The following is a 20601-nucleotide window of genomic DNA, read 5'->3' as shown; positions in this document are numbered from 1 at the left end:
CTTTATTTATGTTAGATTTGTGTGTTAGTCTTCTTGATGAAAAAAGCCTGGAGCTTAATTTACAGAAAAGTTGCATTTAAGTCGCAATTACCTTGACCAGAAAAGTCACAATCAATATTTTTCCCATTCAGCCCCAACATAATGGTGGGAGGAGTGGACAGAATACCATGCAGTAAAGACATTGTATAGAAGTCCCTTAATCACTGGACATCAAGATATTTTGCAGATACATGCGTTTCAGCCACAAGAGTGCCAACATCCTGTTTAAGACACCATTTATGTAGCACAAAATGTTCATTATTGCTTCTTTCAATAATAAACATGTGCTGTAGCTTGTCATTTGGGTGATTTACCTATTAAAATACAGTTTTGGAATGTACCAAGATGGAGATGTTTTAATTGCGTTCATTATAGATGAAGTCAGAAAGAAGACATAGTATTTTACTATTGTATTATCAAAAAATGTTTATACTTTGTAAGGAAGAGATTTTTAAGAGAGGTAAGCTCACTGTTGTAATGGTGTACCAATGGGAAGTAGCTCTGTTAGCAATATATAAAAGGTCCCTCTAGAGGGCAGTGCACTTCTTTTAGAAAACAGCAGAGTCTCGCCTGCTCTCTTGATAATCTGAAGAGAATTTTAGCAGTCTGATTAATGTAAATATAATAAGATTATCAGGCATCATTCTAGAAACCAAAGACATCAAAATATCTTTTTAACATATTTAAATAATCGTTTTGAGCCTGTGATGAAGTATCAAACACAATATGTGAAAGTGCTTGTCTGCTAATGTCACTTTGCTCTGTGTAAAATAAATTCCTATTTGTGTAATTAACAGCATTTATAAACATGTATGTTATTGATTTGAGAATTTGGAATTCAATTGTATGGGGATAGCCTAGCAGACTCGTAAATCTAACACGCATAAAGTCAGGAAGCACACAACACAGACTGTTATATATGGCAGTAAAACACAAGCACACACCCAGACACTCTTGGTAGAACATCCATCCATCCATCCATCCATCCTCAACCGCTTATCCGAGTCCTGGTCGCGGGGGCAGCAGTCTAAGCAAAGAGGCCCAGGCCTCCCTCTCTCCCGCCACCTCCTCCAGCTCTTCCAGAGGGATCCCGAGGCGTTCCCAAGACAGTTGAGCAATATAATCCCTCCAACGTGTCCTGGGTCTTCCACGTGGTCTCCTCCCCGTCTGACATGTGTGGAACAGCTGCCTAGGAACTGGCTTCTGTCAATGTGGAGGAGCAGCGGGTCTACTCCAAGCCTCTCCTGAATTGCCGAGCTTCTCACCCTATCTCTAAGGGAGAGCCCGGCGACCCTGCAGACAAAGCTCATTTCGGCCGCTTGTATCCGCGATCTCGTTCTTTTGGTCACTACCCAAAGCTTGTGACTATAGGTGAGAGTCGGAACGTAGATTGACCGGTAAATTGACAGCTTCGCCTTCTGGCTCAGCTCTCTCTTCACCATGATGGACTGGTATAGGGTCCACATTACTGCAGACGCCGCACCAATCCGCCTGTCAACCTCTCGCTCCATCCTTCCTTCACTCATGAACAAAATCTCAAGATATTTAAACTCCTCCACTTGGGGCTAGAATTCACTCCCGACCTAGACAGAGCATTTCACCCTTTTCTGACTGAGGACCATGGTCTCAGATTTAGAGGTGCTGATTTTCATCCCAGCTGCTTCACACTCGGCTGCAAACTGGTCCAGAGAGAGCTGGAAGTCCCGGCCTGATGAAGCCAACAGCACCACATCATCCGCAAAAAGCAGATCACACGACACCCTCCGCCACTTGGCTGTTCTGAGAAATTCTGTCCATAAAAGTTATGAACAGAATTGGTGACAATGGACAGCCCTGGCGGAGTCCAACCCTGACTGGAAACTAATCTGACTTAATGCCGGCTATATGAACCAAGCTCCTGCTCCGTTTGTACAGGGACTTGAATGGCCTGTAACAACGAGCCCCTCACCCTGTACTCCCGGAGCATTCCCCACAGGATCCCCCGTGGGACACTGTTGAATGGCTTCTCCAAATCCACAAAACACATGTAGACTGGTTGGGCAAACTCCCACGCACCCTCCAGGACCCTGGTGAGGATAAAAAGCTGGTCCAGTGTTCCACGACCTGGGTGAAACCCGCATTGTTCCTCTTGTAGCTGAGATTCAACTATTGGTCGGACTGTCTTCTCCAGTACCCCTGCATAGACCTTACCGGGTAGGCTGAGAAGTGTGATTCCCCGATAATTGGAACACAACTTCTGGTCCCCTGTCTTAAAAAGCAGGACCACCACCCCGGTCTGCCATTTTCAGGGGGACTGCCCCAGATGTCCACGTGATGTTGCAGAGGCATGTCAGCCAAGACAGCCCTACAACATCCAGAGCCCTCAGGAATTCCAGGTGAATCTCATTCACCCCCGGTGCTCTGCCACCAGAGTTTTCTAACCACCTTGGCTCCCTCAGCCCGAGTGATAGACGGACCCACGCTCGGATCTCCAAGCTCTGCCTCCTCTAGGGAAGGATCGTTGGTAGGATTGAGAAGATCCTTGAAGTATTCCTTCCACCGTCCAATGACGTCCCCAGTCGAAGTCAGCAGCCCCCCCAGCCACATTGTATACAGTGTTGGTCGGGAACCACTTTCCTCTCCTGAGGTGCCTGACGGTTTGCCAGAACCTTCTCATTGCCTGTCGATAGTCTTTCTCAATGGCCTCACCAAACTCCTCCCACACCCAAGATAGGACTCCTCCAGTTTTCTTCCTTTACCCAAGGTGTCCACCAATGGGTTCAGGGATTGCCACCACGACAGAGCTAAATCTGTTTGACGTGTTTAAAATCAGGTGGAGATGTTCTCGCAAGGGTACCTTCACGGTCAACGGTGCAGAAGCGGCGCACGGGTTTGGCGTCGGCCGTGTGGCTAAAGACAGGCGGAGGCGCGGCTGGACCGGTTGTCCGGAGCTGACGGGACGAGCGCCGGCGGTCTGTGGTGTATGCCTGGCCTGGGGTGGGCCTGGGACATGACCCTTTGAGCTTACCGTGCAGTAGTTTCGAGCGTGCCAGGGGGCGGCCTCTGGTTTACTGGCTTTCTGGTTATCGCTTCTCGGCCTTTTGGCTAAGATCAAGAGGACGAGACAGGGATCGACTCTCTGTGGGGAGACAGTAGCCTGTTCAGTGGCTTCTGTCGTCACCTATCAGAGAGAGATTGCAACTGCGGTTTTTTTTTTCGGTAATTTAAAAGAAGAGGATACTTGGCTGACCAGACATCGCTTCTAAAAGGTAAGTAACCTTTAACTTTTTTCTTCTATTCAGTTTTAGTTTAGTGTGCTGTTGGTGTCTCCGCCATGTCGGCTGGTCGTGCCGGCGTGGGGAGGCACCACAGCGTTAGATTTCTTTTCAAGGAGGTTGATGGGAAGCTCCTGGAGATGTCCAGATTGGACTTCTCCAGGAAGCTTATCCAACATACCTTGCACTTCAAGCCGGAAGAAATCAATTGCATTTTGAGTTTGCCTGGGAGGAAGGGTTTTGATGTTAGTTTCTGTACTGCGGTTCTGTTAAGAAGTTTCTGGCAAAAGTTGGAAGATGTGAAGAGCCAGTTCTCTATGTTTACTGTTGAAAAGCTTTCTGACAATTCGCACCGGGTGGTGATTGTCAGAATGTTCAATGAGACAGTAACTGGAGAGGATATTTGCACCTGGCTTAAAAGATTCTGCACGGTTAAGGGACAACCTGTCAAGGTGGTGGATGAGGATGGCATTTGGAACTGTTCGTGGCGAGTTCCCATCCAACAATGGGAAGACCCGAGCAGTTACCTGGGCCTGAGACACCTACCTTCTATGATAGTGTTAGGACAAAACCGAGGGCACATTTTCTATCAGGGAATGCCGAAGCTTTGTCGCAAATGCGGCAAGCTTGGACACCTGGCGGAGGTATGCCAAGAAATTTTTTGCGGGAAGTGTAGAGAAGTTGGGCACACTTTTGAAGAGTGTCCCAATGGCAGACGGTGCAATCTCTGTGGGGCATCCAACCACCTGTACAGGGATTGCCCCAATTCATTTGCCAATAAGCTAAAAATGCCCAAACTGACACCACAGTGTCAAGAAAAAGGACAGGAAGAAGAAAAAAGGGCGGCCCCTGAAGTTTTGGAGGGAAATTCAAATTTCCCGCCAGCTTCAGGGATTGGCCAGGTGGTGGAGGAGGAGGCAGTGGAAAGGGAGGAACAGGAAATGGATAGAGTGGAGGCCACACCCCCACAGGAAAAGGTTCAAGAGGAAGGGGAAGCCTCCACTCTCTCCTCCCTGGAAACGGTCCCAGAGCTAGAGATGGCGTCGAAGGAGAGTGAGGAAAGTGACTCACTCCCAAATGCTCAACTACCAAAAAGACCCGCAGAGTCCCCTCTGCCCTTGAAGGCAGAGAAGAAACAGCGGGCGAAACGGGGTTCAAGAAGTTCCTCATCGGAAGACTTGAACCGCCTGTGGCCTGCGGGTTCTCCTAGCGAGGTATCCTTTCTAACGATTGAGCTGAAAGCATCTACGCCAAGAGCCCCACAAGAGAATGTCTCTGTGGGGCCTAAGGCTATGGACACCGGTACCCCCCTTGTCTTCAAACCAATGGAGATAAAGGAGGAGCAAGTGTCACAAGAGCTAACATAGTCTGGTTTTATGTAATCTTTGTAGTTTTAATGTAAGGCTTCTCAGTTATATAAGCGCCTGGTTTTTAGCCATACTGCTCATGTCTCTCACAATCTCGACGATTAATGTTAGAAGTGTGAGAGCACCAACTAGAGCACACAGTATCCTGTCCTTTTTAAGCAGTATTAGGTCAGATCTAATTTTACTTCAGGAGTGTGCTTTGCCGTTCCTCAAGGCGTACAGAGAGTGGGAACAGCGATGGGCTGTGGGTCCCTCGCTGTGGAGCGGATCACACTACAACAGAGCGGACGGAGTGGCCCTTTTAATAAATAATCCAAACCTTGTGGTGAAGGGTAGCACAGTGGTGAGGGAAGGGCGAGCTCTTGTAGTAAATTTGACCTTTTTAGGACGGGATTTTAACCTTATAAATGTGTACGGTTTTAACGACAAACAAGACAGGTGCGAGCTTTTAGAGGACTTGCAACCCCACCTTTTAGGGAGGGCCCCTCTAGTAGTAGGGGGAGATTTTAATTGTGTTTTATGTAACCAGGACAGGAAGAATGTAGGGGAAGATTTTAAATTAGACAAATCATCGGGGGTTTTAAAGGGTATAATACAGGATTTTAACTTAGTAGACTGTTTTAAGAAAGTGCATCCAGGGGAGGAGGGCTACACCTGGTCCAGTGGTGATGGTGCCCGGGCCTCCCGCATCGACTATGTGTTTACTAGGGATATCCCACCCACCGATGCTACATTGACCCCCGTCTTTTTTTCAGACCACGCAATGCTGTCCTGCACCCTATCTTTTCCCACCGGTGTGACGGTAGGGAGAGGGCTGTGGAAGCTGAACTGCTCCCTGTTGCAAGATGAGGAGATAGTTGGGTGCTACAGGGAGCAGTACAGTCTCTGGCAGACCCTCCAGGACTGTTATAGTACACGTGCACGGTGGTGGGAAATGGTGAAACAACGGACGAAGGTTTTTTTTAAACGAAAAGGGAGAGAGAAAAAAGAGAGGGAAAAAAGACAGATGGTGGGGCTGCAAAAAAGACTACAAAGATATTTTAAACTTTTTAACCAAGGTTTTGATTTTAAAGAAGAGATAGAGGGAGTCAAAAAAGAAATGTTGGTTTTAACACAAATAAAAAGCAAAGGAATTATGTTAAGAGCAAAAGAAAAGGAATTGGAGGAGGGAGAGAAATGTACAAGGTACTTTTTTAAAAAAATAATTTCAGGTGGGAGGGTAATCACGGAATTAAAAAAGGAGGGAAGGGAGGAAAATACCATGGGAGGAATTTTAAATATGGTAGAGGAATTTTATGGGGAATTATTTTTAGGCAACCAAGAAGTACCATTTATGCAGGAAGTTGTTGATTTTATAGATAGGAAGATAGACAGTCAGCAGGTTTTAACAAATGAGTTTACGCTTTTAGAACTACAAAAATGTCTAAAGGGGTTTAAAAAAGGGAAAGCTCCGGGAGAGGATGGGCTCCCCGGGGAGTTTTATGAGACCTTTTTCGACATCTTGGGACAGGACTTGTTGACTGTTTTTAAGGAATTTGAGGACATGGACCGCCTTCCAGACAGTTTTAGGACAGGAATAGTTTCTTTGCTCTACAAAAAGGGGGACCGGAAGGACCTCAAGAACTGGAGACCAATAACTCTTTTAAACTTTGATTGTAAACTTTTTAGTAAGGTTTTATCCAGACGCATGTCAATGGTTTTAGAAGATGTGATCCACCCGGATCAAGTCTGTGCTGTTCCTGGAAGGAAGATCACTGACAGCCTAGTGCTGATCCGAGACGCCATCTGTTTTGCGAGAGACAGAAATATTCGATTATTAGTCTTAAATTTAGATTTTGAGAAAGCTTTTGATCGGGTCTCGCACCAGTTCCTGTTCAAGGTTCTGCAAAAGATGGGGTTCCCAGGGAGGTTTTTAGGATGGGTGGGATTGCTGTATAAAGATATCAACAGCAGAATTCTAGTAAATGGATACCTTTCAAAAGCGATTACTGTTCGCTCTGGTGTTCGTCAGGGGTGTCCCTTATCTCCCCTCCTGTTTGTTGCATGTATTGAGCCACTGGCACAGATCTTGAGAAAGGATAAATGGATCAAAGGACTGGACTTGCCAGGTGGACTGACGGCGACCTGCACTTTGTATATGGACGACGTCACTCTTTTATGTTCGGACATTTTAACGGCCCAAAGAGCACTTGACTTGACGGACTGGTATGGAAAGGCCTCGGGCGCTAAGCTCAATAAGGGCAAGTCCGAGGCCCAGCTCTTTGGGTCATGGGGTAATGACTCGACACACCTGGACGTGGTTTTTAAAGAAACTGATTTAAAAATTTTAGGTCTTAAATTTGACAAAGAGGGTGGTGGACAGGGTAACTGGACTGACCTGTTAGGGAAAGTTAGGCAGAGATTGGGCTTTTGGGGACTAAGACAGTTGACTTTAGAAGGCAAGATTTTAATAATAAAAGCTGTTATTTTACCCTTGCTTTTATTAACTTGCTCTGTTTTTAGTCCCCCCCGAAATTTCCTTGTAGGTCTGGAGAGGGCGATGTTTTACTTTCTGTGGGGGTCCAAGTGGGAGCGACTACGGCGGGAGGTCATGAAGAAGAGGCCAGAAAATGGAGGGAAGGGGCTCCCGGATCCCCACTTGTTTCTAGGTAGCAAGTTTACCGCCCTGCACGTGCAGTACGCCACGACCCCATCCAGAGACAATAAGACGGCAGCCATGGCAAAGTTCTGGTTGGGGTCTTATCTGCAAAGACTGAGGATTTTAACCCCGGACTTAAGGACACCGGTTGCTTTTACCCAGCCTGGGGAATATGGTTTTATTAAGAAGTTCTTAAAAAAATATGTTTTAGAGGATGAAGACGTTTCTGTTTTAACTAATGCAAAATCGATGGTCTCCCTTGTACAGGACCGGGAAGAAGTGAGTCCTGTTCCTGGCCTCACAATAGGTGCGGCCAAACAAGTTTGGAGGAACGCAGCCCACCCTGCGCTCCAGAACAAGCATAAAGACCTGTCTTGGTTGGCTGCCCAAGAGATCCTCCCGGTCAGGGCCGTGATGCACTCTCGGGGAATGGGAACCAGTCCGATCTGCCCGCGGCCCGGGTGTGGTGAACCCGAGACCGTGCGGCATGTTCTCTGGGGGTGCAGTGTGGCGAGGGACCTGTGGAGCATGATCGGCCCCCTGAAGTGCCCGAGCCTGCCAGCAGGGGCGGCCCACACGCTGACGTACCGCTTAGCGGTAAATGGGGTGGGCCAGGGTATTGAAAAGTTACCAGCGGGAGAATTTGCCACACTCTGGCTCACCCTAAACAGCGTAAAAGCCGCTTTGTGGACTGCCCGCAACCTGCTGGTGGGGAAGCGCGTGATGGTGCCACTGCATGCGGTATATCAGCTGGTAACATCTTCGCTGCAGGGGGCACCAAGCGCCGCCATTCAGAGGAGGGGGCCGAGGCTACACGTAGGGGGGTCCAGACCACCACGGCCTCTGGCTCCCGTGGATGCCCCCCCAAAGAGATGGTGACAGTACCGAAGGCGGAGCAGCGGGCAAGGAGCGAGGACCTCCGCTGGGGAAGACCACAGCAGCCTGGTGACTTCTGGGGAGCAGGGTGGAGCGATTTTTTTAGATAGAAACTCAATCTCGGCCCTGAACAACGGAGACCATTGAGACCGTTACTGTTGTGTTGTCACATTTTAAGTGTATTTATTGTTTTAAACAAATGAGGTGTGTTTTTGGCAGAAGCTTTTAAGAAACCTTTTACATGGACATGGACTTTTAAAAACAAGTATGCACTATTGTTTTCCCTGTTACTGTATTCGCAGAAAAATATTTTAGGTTCATGTGAAACGAAAAAAATGTAAATGGTATTACACATGCCTCAAGTGTCAATAAAACATTTTATAAAAAAAAATCTGTTCTTATCAGTTTAATATCTGATACGTCCTCTATATGAGGACTACATATTAAATTGATTTTTAGAACAGGGAGACGGAAGAGGAGCTTGCTCCGTCCGCTCCACGCATCGACCTGGTATTGCAGTACCTCCGGGAACGGTGCACCTCCTCAAACTGTTTGAAAGAAAGAAGCAAAGCCAGACCTGGTGCTTTTCTGTTGCGTGTGGTTCTCGTCATGCGACGACTCGTGTGGTTCGGGACTCCCTCCCTCGTCGCTCTACAACCTTGCAGCCACAGCTCAGATCCGCTGCATCGACAACGGAGGCATGGGACAGGGCCCACTCTGACTCAATGTCACTGGCCTCCCTCGGTATGTGGTCGAAGTTTTGTTGGATGTGGGAGTTGAAGATCTTTCTGGTAGGTTCCTCTGCCAGACGTTCCCAACAAACCCTCACAACTCGTTTGGGTCTGCCAGGTCTGTCCGGTATTTTCACCCGTCATCTGATCCAACTCGCCACTAGGTGGTGATCGGTTGACAGCTCCACTCCTCTCTTCACCCGGGTGTCCAAAAGACATGGTCGCAAATCCAATGACACAACTACAAAGTCGATCAACGAACTGCGGCTTAAAGTGTCCTGATGCTATATGCACTTATGCACACCTTTGTGTTGGAACATGGTGTTTGTTATGGACAGACTGTGGCAAGCACAGAACACCAATAACAAAACACCACTCAAGTTCAGATCGGGGAGGCCGTTCCTCCCAATCACGCCCTTCCAGGTCTCACTGTCATTGCCCACGTGAGCGTTGAAGTCACCCAGCAAGACAATGGAGTCCCCACAGGGGGCACTTTCCAGTACCCCCTTCTCTTTCGGGCTGAGCCCGGCCAGGACCCATGGGTAAAGGTCCGGCCACCAGGCGCTCGCCGAGGTGAGGTCCCGGTAACCCTAATCCAGGCGATGGAAACTGGGTCCTGGTATTGTTCTTCATATGGGGTTTTTGGATCACCCTTTGCCTGGCCCATCACCTAGGACCTGTTTGCCTTGGGAGACCCTACCAGGAGCTTTCGCCCCTGACAACATGGCTCCTAGGATCATGTAGGCATGCAAACCTCTCCACCACGGTAAGGTGGTGATCCAAGGAGAGGGTAGAGTAATGGAACATGCAATGTATAAAAAAATATTAAAATAAAATGAGTTGGAAATAGCCATCTGAATGTTTGGGAAGAATGGGTTCGGGCAATATCCATAAGTCATACATGAGATGGGAAAAGTTATCTACAGATACACAAAGGCAGCACACTGCTTTTTTTTCCCTATACAGAAACCTCTGTTTTGATCTTATTCTCTTTATAGACCAGCACAATTACACACAAGACTGAAAACAAAAGTAGCATGATTTCTGTCCTGCTAACTAGACCTGACCACAGACTTAATATCCAAAATAATAGCTCTATATAAAATTTGAAATAAAATTCAATGTCAGTAACCTGCATAGTAGCATGTTATGCATTGCAATATTTTATACTTAGAATTTATTATTCACAGATTTATTGATTACAGTATGTTTGCAGTTTAACATTCAGCATTTAAAATATCCCATTGTCATTTCCATACCGGGTGATTCTCCAGAATAGCAGAAGACATGCTGTGAGCAGGGCATCACATCACTGTCAGGCTCTGTTGGCAAACAAAAATAAAACACAATTTATACAGGGATCGTATAGTCTTGAAAAACCTGGAAAAGTCATGTAATTTGAAAATAGCAATTTCCAGGCCTGGTTAAGTTTTGGAAAAATAAATAAACCCAGTAGGTTTTGGAAAAGTCATGGAAATTTGCTTCACAAGTACCTGTGTAGTTGTTACTTGACTGGAAAAATATATATTGGTTAAGCAATACTTTAATTTTGGAATAGATCAGTCACGTCACTCGACTCCAACCTGAGTTGTAGCTTGTGCTTTGACGAGGTGTAAATCCATGCAATGCTGGGGAAATGCCGATTTAATAATGTTTGGCTTCATTCGACGAATAAAAGGCACGGCTTGAGAAAGACATGCAAAATGTGCACTGTGTAGTAAAACGTTCAACATTTCGAACATGGGAGAAGCAGTGCTAGCTAGCCATGCTAAAGGAGCTAAGCACCAGACTGCTGCTTCTGTGCGCGAATCAACTCTCAACCCCATCACCAGCTTTTTCACCACAGAGACCAATGTGACACCCTCTGCCACCTGTAGTTCTTCCCTCTTGTTCCCAATCAGACAAGGCACCATTTCGAGTGCTGCATCCAGAAATGAAGCCCTAATTGCAGAGGTACTGTGGGCGCTAAAGGTAGCTAATTCTAACTATTCCTACAAGTCATGTGAAGAGACAAGCCAGCCTTTTCAGGCCATGTTCCCTGACAGCCAGATAGCTGCCAGATTTGCGTGTGGTGAATGCAAGTGCTCATATATTTCATCTTTAGTCTGGCTCCGTATTTTAAGAAGTTGACCTTGTCGAAATTATCAAAGCAAAGATGGTATGTCATGTTATTTGATGAATGCCTGAACCACTATTTACAGGCTAAATAGTTAGAAATACATTAAATTAATGTTTACTTTTGTATCACATAGCATGTCATTAATATTAATTAAGATATACTGTGATAAATTTTGACGTGTTTTTATTCTTCATGCATACACATTTCAGAAAATATATGGTCATGAAAATTTGCCTCAAAGGCATGGAAAAGTTATGGAAATTTATTGGTAAAAATGTGTATGAACCCTGTTTATATTGTCATGTTATTTTACAAGAAATGATTTTATCAATCAATGAACCTTTATTTAGTCTCGGAGAACATTGAGAGTGCCCCTCATTTACAATGTTGCCAAGTTAATACAGAGTAAGGGATTGATAATGTGTAAGAACATATCAAACGATAAAAGTAAATTTAATAAATGAAGGCTTAGATCAGGTATGTATAAAAAGTGAAACATTAATAACAATAATAATAACAATAGTAATATTATAATACAAAATAATAAAATAGAAATTAAAACATACATAAGATGTAAAGGCTAATAAAATCAAGTCAAAATAAAACAAGGAAGATAAGATAAAAAAAATACTAAAATGTATTAAAATGACAAATATTAATAAAATAATGAAAATAACAAATGGTTAAAAATGTCAGGTAAAACAGGCAGAGTGGAGGCGGTTAGAGCGTAGAAGTTTAAAATGACCAAGTGACACCAGTGAGCTAAACTTTGCTGTATTATGTTCCAGTTCGCTGGTGCACTGTAACCAAATGCAGATTTTCCCAGTTCAGTAAAAACCCTTGGTACCTGGCATGTGATCCATCCACTGGATCGAGTCTGATAAATTCCATTATTTACAGATATCATGGAGGTAATATATTCTGGGAAATGGCCGTTTTATAAATGTAAATAAAACAGTGTGATTCCCGTCGTGTTGCTAGTGAGGGCCAACCCACTTTCCCATACAGTCTGCAGTGATGAACCTCAGTGCAGAGTACTGGACTGAATCCAGTGGTTTGAGGGAGCTGCCAGATGCGTGTTTGTAAATTACATCACCGTAGTCCATGTCAGATTGAATTGTTGAGGCAACCATACTATCTTCTGCCTACATTTGCTAACCAATTTATTAATATGGGGTTTAAAAGTGAGTTTATCATCCAGACATATGCTAAGGTATTTATACTCTGTGACTTTCTCAATGTTTGATCCCATCAGGGTAGTGATATTTACAGAATTAAAATCTGATATATTTTAGATGAGTAATTAGTGTTTGTTATACACCGATCAGGCGTAACATTATGACAACCCCCCTTGTTTCTACATTCTCTTAGGTGCACTTTGTAGTTCTGTGATTACAGAGTGTAGTCTATCTGTTTCTCTGCATTCTTAGTTAGCCCCCTTTTACCCTGTTCTTCAGTGGTCACGACCCCCTTGGACCCTCACAGAGCAGGTACCATTTGGGTGGTGGATCAGCACTGCAGTAACAGTAACGTGGTGGTGGTGTGTTAGTGTGTGTTGTGCTGGTACTAGTGGAACGAGCACTAGATAGATAGATGCTAGATCATTTTAATAGATAATATATTACAGAACCCTTCTAATGTTGACCACAGCCACATCCAATAATATATATAAAATCTATGTGTGTGTGTGTGTACATATAGTAAGAAATGGAGTTTATGTCTCTCCCAGCACAATTTGATATACTAAATAGGCTATTTCTCATTACTTATTCCCGTACTGACATGTTTCTAAGCTGACCTTTGACCATTTGGAAAACAGAATATTGATCAAGTGGCTACCTTTATTCTCATGTAATAAATCTTTTCCATTTATTGGTGCCACAGTTCAATTATAAATGTCACATTTGTGGGTCATTCTGACCATGCAGTGATATTTGTCCAACCCCATTATTTTAAAAATGAAGCTTTCACAGTATGTAGTGTTCTATTAATAAGCTGCGTTTAAGTTCAGTAATATCAGTAAGGACCGATTGTTGTGCACATTTTCATTTTGGCCAGATTAACTGATGTTAGTACAATGCCCTAAGAGCAGCATACTCAAGGACTCCTAGCTAACTAGGATTAAAGCCAGAATTATAGACAAACACTAACCACTAAACTTTGCTAACTTTGCTAGTTACAGCAGTGTTGCCGCTGACCACTGTTTTTGTTTTGAAGCCAGATTAAAGATTAAACAGTAAAAGTTATACTCATTAAATCTATTACAAGTGGCATAAACTTACAAGTTACTTTCTACGTGATTATTATGCAATTAACATTATTTTTGGTCGCAAAACATGAAGAGCAACTCTCAATATATTTTAATAAAAACGCATGACCTTTTGGTAGTAAATGAGCAATTTCTATCTATCAGGTCTCATGTCTGTCGTTACTATTATCAGATTTGCAGATGGACTGCAAATCTTTAATCTCGTGTTTGCCAATATTGAGATCTTTTAGTTTAGGGCTACTATTTACATCTTATACTTCTTTCGGCTGCTCCCTTTAGGGGTCGCCACAGCGGATCATCTGCCTCCATCTTGCCCTATCCACTGCCTCCTCTACTTTTACACAACCATCTCCATGTGCACCTTCACTACATCCATAAACCTTCTCCGAGGTCTACCTCTTCTCCTTCTACCCGGCAGCTCCATCTCCAACATTCTTTGACCAATATATCCACTATTCCTCCTCAAGACGTGTCCAAACCATTTCAACCCTGACACCCGTCTCCACCCACTCCATCCTGCCTGCACCCTCTTCTCCACCTCTTTTCTACACTGTCCATTGCTCTGGATGGTTGACCCAAGATATTTGAAGTCATCAACCTTTACGACCTCTACTCCTTGTATCTTCACCTTTCCACCTGCCTCCCTCTCATTCACACACATGTATTCCGTCTTGTCTCTACTGACCTGCATTCCTCTCCTCTCCAGTGCAAACCTCCACCTCTCCAGATTCTCTTCCACCTGCTCTCTACTCTCACCACAGATTACAAGGTGCCTCCTGCCTGACCTCATCTGTCAACCTTTCCATCACCATTGCAAACAAGAAGTGGCTCAAAGCTGATCCCTGATGTAACCGTACCTTCACCTTGAAACCATTTGTCACTCCAACTGCACACCTCACCACTGTCTCACTATCCTCATACATGTCCTGCACCACCCTAACATACTTTTCAGCTACACCTGACTTCCTCATACAGTACCACAGTTCCTCTCTTGTCACCCTATCATATGCCTTCTCTAGATCCACAAAGACACAATGTAGCTCCTTCTGACCTTCTCTGTACTTCTCTACCAACACTCTCAATACTAAAATTGCATCTGTGGTGCTCTTTCTGGGCATGAAACCAAACTGCTGCTCACTGATCTGAACCTCTCGCCTTAGCCTTGCTTCAACAACTCTTTCCCATACCTTCATGGTGTGGCTCATCAACTTTATACCTCTGTTGTTACTGCAGCTCTGCATATCACCCTTGTTCTTAAAAATGGGGACCAGTACACTGCTTCTCCACTCATCCTCTCACTCTCCAGGATTTTGTTAAACAACCTTTTTAAAAAGTCCACTGCCTTCTCTCCTAAACATCTCCATACCTCCACAGCTATGTCATCTGGACCAACTGGCTTTCCATTCTTCATCCTTTTTAAAGCTGCCCTCACTTCCACCTTACCAATTCTCTGCACTTCCTGATCCACTATCTCTCCCCCCTTTGCCCTCCTCTCTCTCTCATTTTCCTCATTCATTAGTTCTTCAAAGTACTCCTTCCATCTACTCAACACTCTCTGTTCACTCACTAGTACATTTCCCTCTCTATCCTTTATCAGCCTAACCTGCTGTACATCCTTTCCAGCTCTATCTCTCTGTTTAGCCAAACGATACAAGTCCTTTATAAGTCATTTTACAAGGGCAACTATTTACATGAAATGTGAAAATATTAAATAGCCCAGTTTAAAGCACTGGTAAAAACAAATACACATTTTGTTGTGGACCAAAATCCATAGTCAGTCCAAATGCCACAGAGGGTTGTATAACTCAGCGCATCATGAGATGCATCTTTTGTGATAGTTTGATGACAAATGATTTGTTTATTTGTTTTCAGAGGTGGGAAACATTTTTTTCAAGTACTAACCTAACAATATGAACAACTGGTAGCTCATCAGCTGGTTTAGTGATTTCTTTTACCGTGTAAATTTTTTATTTTTTTTTTACTGTATCAGTGCACTTTATATTATGGATTGCTTTTACGATAGGCCATGAACAGTTGCATTAGATTTTCATAGATAGTTTATTATGTTAATACCATTGGGTCTCATTCATCAAATGTTTTTCTTAATTTCTTCTTACAACCCACTTACATAGTTTTCCTGGTGTTTCTGACATTCTCCAGTGTTTTCTTGTTTGGAATTTGGTAAGGTTAGACCAGAATGCACACACACTTAAGAGCACAAAAGAGCAAACGCTTCTGCACTTTAAGAACACATGAATCTGACGTAGATCCTTTCTTTGGACCTGTCTCAAGAACAAATTTAAGAAAAAATTAGAAAGATATTGGTGAATGTGGCCCAAAGTCAGGTTTACTTTCATGAAAATAACTGCATCAAAAATATATTTAATAACCAAATATTTTGACATGTGGAATACTTATTTCCCCCATAGTAAAATAAAAATTTTTAAAACATTTTTTGTAACATTTTTGGTTTCTTTTAAAGCACTTTAGATTTATCATGTGTCATTTTTTCAGTAAACAAAACTAAAAAAAAAATTCTCTCCCATCTTCTCATGTCTCAACCAAAACACAAGAGTTAATCTACAGGTAGCCAAAGGAGAATTGCGATGGGTCCAAATAATTTTTCCAACCCCCCCCCCGTTTTAACACATTATTGCAACTGGTAGTTGAACCTTATCCACCCAGGATATCCTGCAAAGAACTGACCACTGATGTGCACTTTGCAACCCGTGGAGCTAACGTGCTGGATCTTGTTTACACAAACATCCCCGGCGCATACAGGGCTGAGCCCCGCCCCCACTACGGCTACTCGGGCCACATCTCTGTGATGCTCATTCCAGCATACAGACCGCTCATCAGACGTGCCAAACCAGACCAGAAGCAAGTGAGAGCCTGGCCGCCAGGAGCTATCTCTGCTCTTCAGCACTGTTTTGAGCACACTGACTGGGAAATGTTCAGAGTAGCTGCAACTACCAGTGACTCCATCAACCTGGAGGAGAACACGGAATCAGTGACTGGCTACATCAGCAAGTGCATTGATGATGTAACTGTCTCCAAACCCGTCACAACTCACCCCAACCAGAAACCATGGATGACTGCAGAGGTGCGCATGCTGCTGAGAACCCGCAACAAGGCTTTCAAGTCAAGGGACAAAGCAAGCCTCAGGGTGGCAAGAGCCAAGCTCTCCCGGGCTATCAAAGAGGCTAAGCGTGCCTACTCAAAGAAAATCCATGATCATTTTCAAAACACTGCTGAAACATGGTGAATGTGGCAGGGCATCCAGGCCATCACCAAGTACAAGTCACCTACACCTGCTTGTGACAGTGATGCCTCCCTTCCATACATGCTTAACAACTTCTATGCTCGGTTTGAGGCACAGAACGGCACGACGGTGAGGAAAACCACACCTCCTCCAAGTGAACAGGTACTGTGTCTGTCCACTGCTGATGTGCAGAGAACTCTACACAGAGTCAACCCACAAAAAGCACCAGGATCCGACAGCGTACCAGGCACAGTGCTCAGAGAATGCACCGAACAACTGGCTGATGTTCTCACGGACATATTCAACATCTCTCTGAGCACTGCAGTCATTCCAACGTGCTTCAAGTCCACCATCATCATCCCTGTGCCGAAGAAGTCTCCAGTGTACTGCCTCAATGACTACCATCCCATTGCACTCACTCCCATCATCATGAAGTGCTTTGAGAGGCTTGTCATGAGGCACGTTGAAGACCAGCTTCCTCCTTCACTGGACCCACTGCAATTTGCATATCACCCCAACTGCTCAACAGACGACGCCATCTTAAGCACACTCCACCTTGCTCTTTCCCACCTAGACAATAAAGACACCTACATCAGAATGCTGTTCATAGACTTCAGTTCAGCGTTCAACACCATCATTCCTCAGCAGGTTATTCGAAAACTGAGCCTGCTGGGCCTGAACACTTCCCTCTATAACTGGATTCTGGATTTCCTATCTGAGAGACCTCAGTTAGTCAGGCTAGGAAATAACATCTTCAGCACCACCACACGGCACTGGTGCCCCTCAGGGCTGTGTGCTCAGTCTACTGCTGTTCACTCTACTGACTCACAACTGTACTGCAAAGTACAGCTTAAATCACATCAAGCTGATGACACAACTGTGGTGGGACTGATCAGCAAGAATGATGAGTCAGCATAAAGAGAGGAGGTGCAGCGGCTAATGAGCTGGTGCGGCGCCAACAACCTGTCTCTGAATGTAGACAAAACTAAGGAGATGGTTGTTGACTTCCGAAGAGTGCGAGGTGACCACCCCCCACTGAACATCACTGGCTCTGCTGTGGAAATCGTCAGGAGCACCAAGTTCCTTGGTTCTCACATCACAGATAACCTCACCTGGTCCCTCAACACCAACTCCATAGCCAAGAGAGCCCAGCAGCACCTCTACTTCCTGCAGAGACAGAAGGCGGCTCATTTCCCCCCTCCCATTCTCTCTCCCTGTCACCACCACACGTTGTATCTGGAAAGCCACTAGCATTGTGGACGACCCCATCCATCCCTCACACAGACTTTTTTCACTGATGCCATCTGGCAGAAGGTACCGGAGCATCCATGCCACCACTGCCAGACTCTGCAACAGCTTTATTCCTCAAGCAATCAGGTTTTTAAACTCACAAGGACTCATGTCCAGAATGAGTGCTGTGTCAGTGCTGCACTGTCCTGTCTGTTTACTGTGTAACACTAATGTCTAATGTCAGGCTAATGTCTGTTTAATTTATTGTATTTATTGTTTCTAGTTTAATTTTTGTTTGCACACTATATCTGCATGTTCATACTTTGTACTTTGTGTTCCTTGTTGCAACGTGTTGTTCCTGGAGGAACGTAATTTCACTCCACTGTGTACTTGTACATAGATGGAATGACAAAAGCCTCTTGACTTGATGAAGGATTGCATGAAAACTGATACAAATTGTGCATGGAAACAGATGGATCTCCAACGACACACCTACATGCCAGGTGTTTCTGATAAAGGGTCTCGTCCTGTACATTCACTAATGTGTAATGTATCAGAATTGAGCCGTATCATGCGTAAAAGTAGCCTGTAAGATCCTTTTATGTAAGTGAAGTCAAATGTGACATATCACTAATGAGGAACAGAAATTGACCTAGAACGGAGAAGCACATTCCACTGAATCTGTCGTCTGTTGGCCGCTGCGCTGCGTTAAAGAGCGCCATGTGAGATCTTTCTTACCTACTGCTATAAGGCTGTACAACAATTCTCCTTACTGCAGAAAAGGTATTGATCTGCTGTCTGAACTGTGCTGAACCACATCATTGTATCCCCTCTTCGATTAATACACACTGTGCAATATATCAGAACTATTACTGTAATGACACTTTTCACTATGCACTTTACACTACAATGCTGATGCAACTCAAAGATAGTCATCTCTTTTAATATGTGCTGTTAGACTACCTCATACCACTCAGTGCCTGCTGTCTGTAAATACAGTGAGTCTGTCTCATTTGCCATGTGAATATGTAGATGTACTTTATTTTATTTCTCTTGTACTTTAACTTATGTCTAGGTTTATTTCTATTTGGCATTTTTCTGCATAGTTTATGGCGTAGCTTTTCTGTGTATTTCTTTGAATTTGAAACAGATGTGCAGGTATTTTATGATGTGCTTTAATACAGGAATAAGATTTCAAAAGCTTTGCTACCAGCGTATCTTTGCATATCTCTCTTTTGCGATAATGCACTCACACACACACAAAGCAACTATAATGAGGAGCTAAGGGCCAGAGCCTAGTACAGTTTGCTGATTCTTCTGCACTGAGACAACAATTAAAAGTGGTAATTAAATGCTGAGTTAAATCAAGCATGTTTGAGCAGGAGGAACACCAAATTGTGCAGGAAAATCACTCTCAAGGATCAGCGTTCCCTACCCTGATGTAGAATGAAAAACAGTACAAAATATCCAAGTGCAAGAAAAGGAATTCAACAGCATGTAATTGTGTCTTGATAGTTCTGTAAAGATGCCTGCATTCAGTGCAAATTGAGTAAGTCTCATTGTTCGCTATATGTCACCACATCTCTGCAATTATTTGCTGGAGGGAACATTATGTAATGCAATATAACATTATGTATTATGCAATATGTAGTTCTGATTAGTGATTATAGATTGTGGTCCATCTATTGTTGTGGAAACTCATATCTTGTTGGTCCACCTTACAGAGGTGAAGTCAGAGATGATAACTTATTTTTATTTATTCATATTTTTTGTCATCCTCTAGTCCTTCATCAGTGGTCACAGGATGCTGTTGGTTGGATATTTTTGGTTGGTGGACTATTCTGAGTCTAGCATAGACACTGAGGTGTTTTAAAACTATAGCAGCACTGCTTTGTCTTATCCACTCGCACCAGTGCAACACACCACCACCACATCACCACCACATCATTGTTAATGCACTGTTAAAAAAAAGTTAAAATGGGGCTAACAAAGTATACAGAGAAACAGACAGACCACAGTCTGTAACTGTAGAACTACAAAGTGCACCTATATGGTAAGTGGAGCTGATAAAATGGACAGGAGTGTAAAAATAGAGAGGTGGTTTTAACATTATGGCTGATGGCTATATTTACAAAACTCATTTGGCAAAAAACTGACAGACTGCAAAAACATGTAGGTGTAACATAGGATAGAGTCTTACTGACTGTAGGAAACTACAGACAAGTAGTTTAGTTTTGAACAGCTTGATTAATAATATACGCATTCATTTTTAATTGTCTAGTACTGTAAAAAGAAAGGATTATTACTGGGCATTAATAAGTTGTTAGGCTACAGTAGAGTAAATTCCTCACTGTCTCTGCTGAGGGTTTTTCGAGAATCCAGCTTATCTTTTTTTAATATGCAAAGCAAGTGGACGTGATTTTGGAGCTCGCTCATTAATTCAGCACATGTAGCAGTCTGAAATGTATTAGCCACAAGCCACTTTTGTGTGCATCATTTAAGGAGATAAACGAAAGCTTGCAGTAACAACTGCACAAGAGCTGAAATTCTCAGTGTTATATAATTTAACATGATTTTTAGATTGTGATTTGAATTTTCATTCAATCTCATGATGTTAGAAAAGCACATATGCTAAAAATACATAGGTCTAGTTGCAACGGGCCAGGTGTGTATATGTATTTTCCAGGCCTTTGCGGGTTGGAATATGAGCAATAATCCTGATGCTATTATTTTTAGATATGGCCAAGACCTAGTTAAGAAATACAAACATACACTATGTACAGTGCAGAAAAGGGATGGAAAAAGTGGGGAGAATG

The 20601-nt window shown here is 43.8% G+C and overlaps 1 pseudogene; it reads left to right on the top strand.

Annotated features, from left to right (window-relative positions):
• Positions 1–8544: 8544 nt before the first annotated feature.
• Positions 8545–8718, top strand: LOC119264882 (annotated as a pseudogene).
• The last annotated feature ends 11883 nt before the right edge of the window (positions 8719–20601 follow it).

This window comes from Pygocentrus nattereri, chromosome 12, assembly GCF_015220715.1.
Source record: "Pygocentrus nattereri isolate fPygNat1 chromosome 12, fPygNat1.pri, whole genome shotgun sequence".
NCBI lineage: Eukaryota > Metazoa > Chordata > Actinopteri > Characiformes > Serrasalmidae > Pygocentrus > Pygocentrus nattereri.
This window is presented reverse-complemented; position numbering and strand designations above follow the sequence as displayed.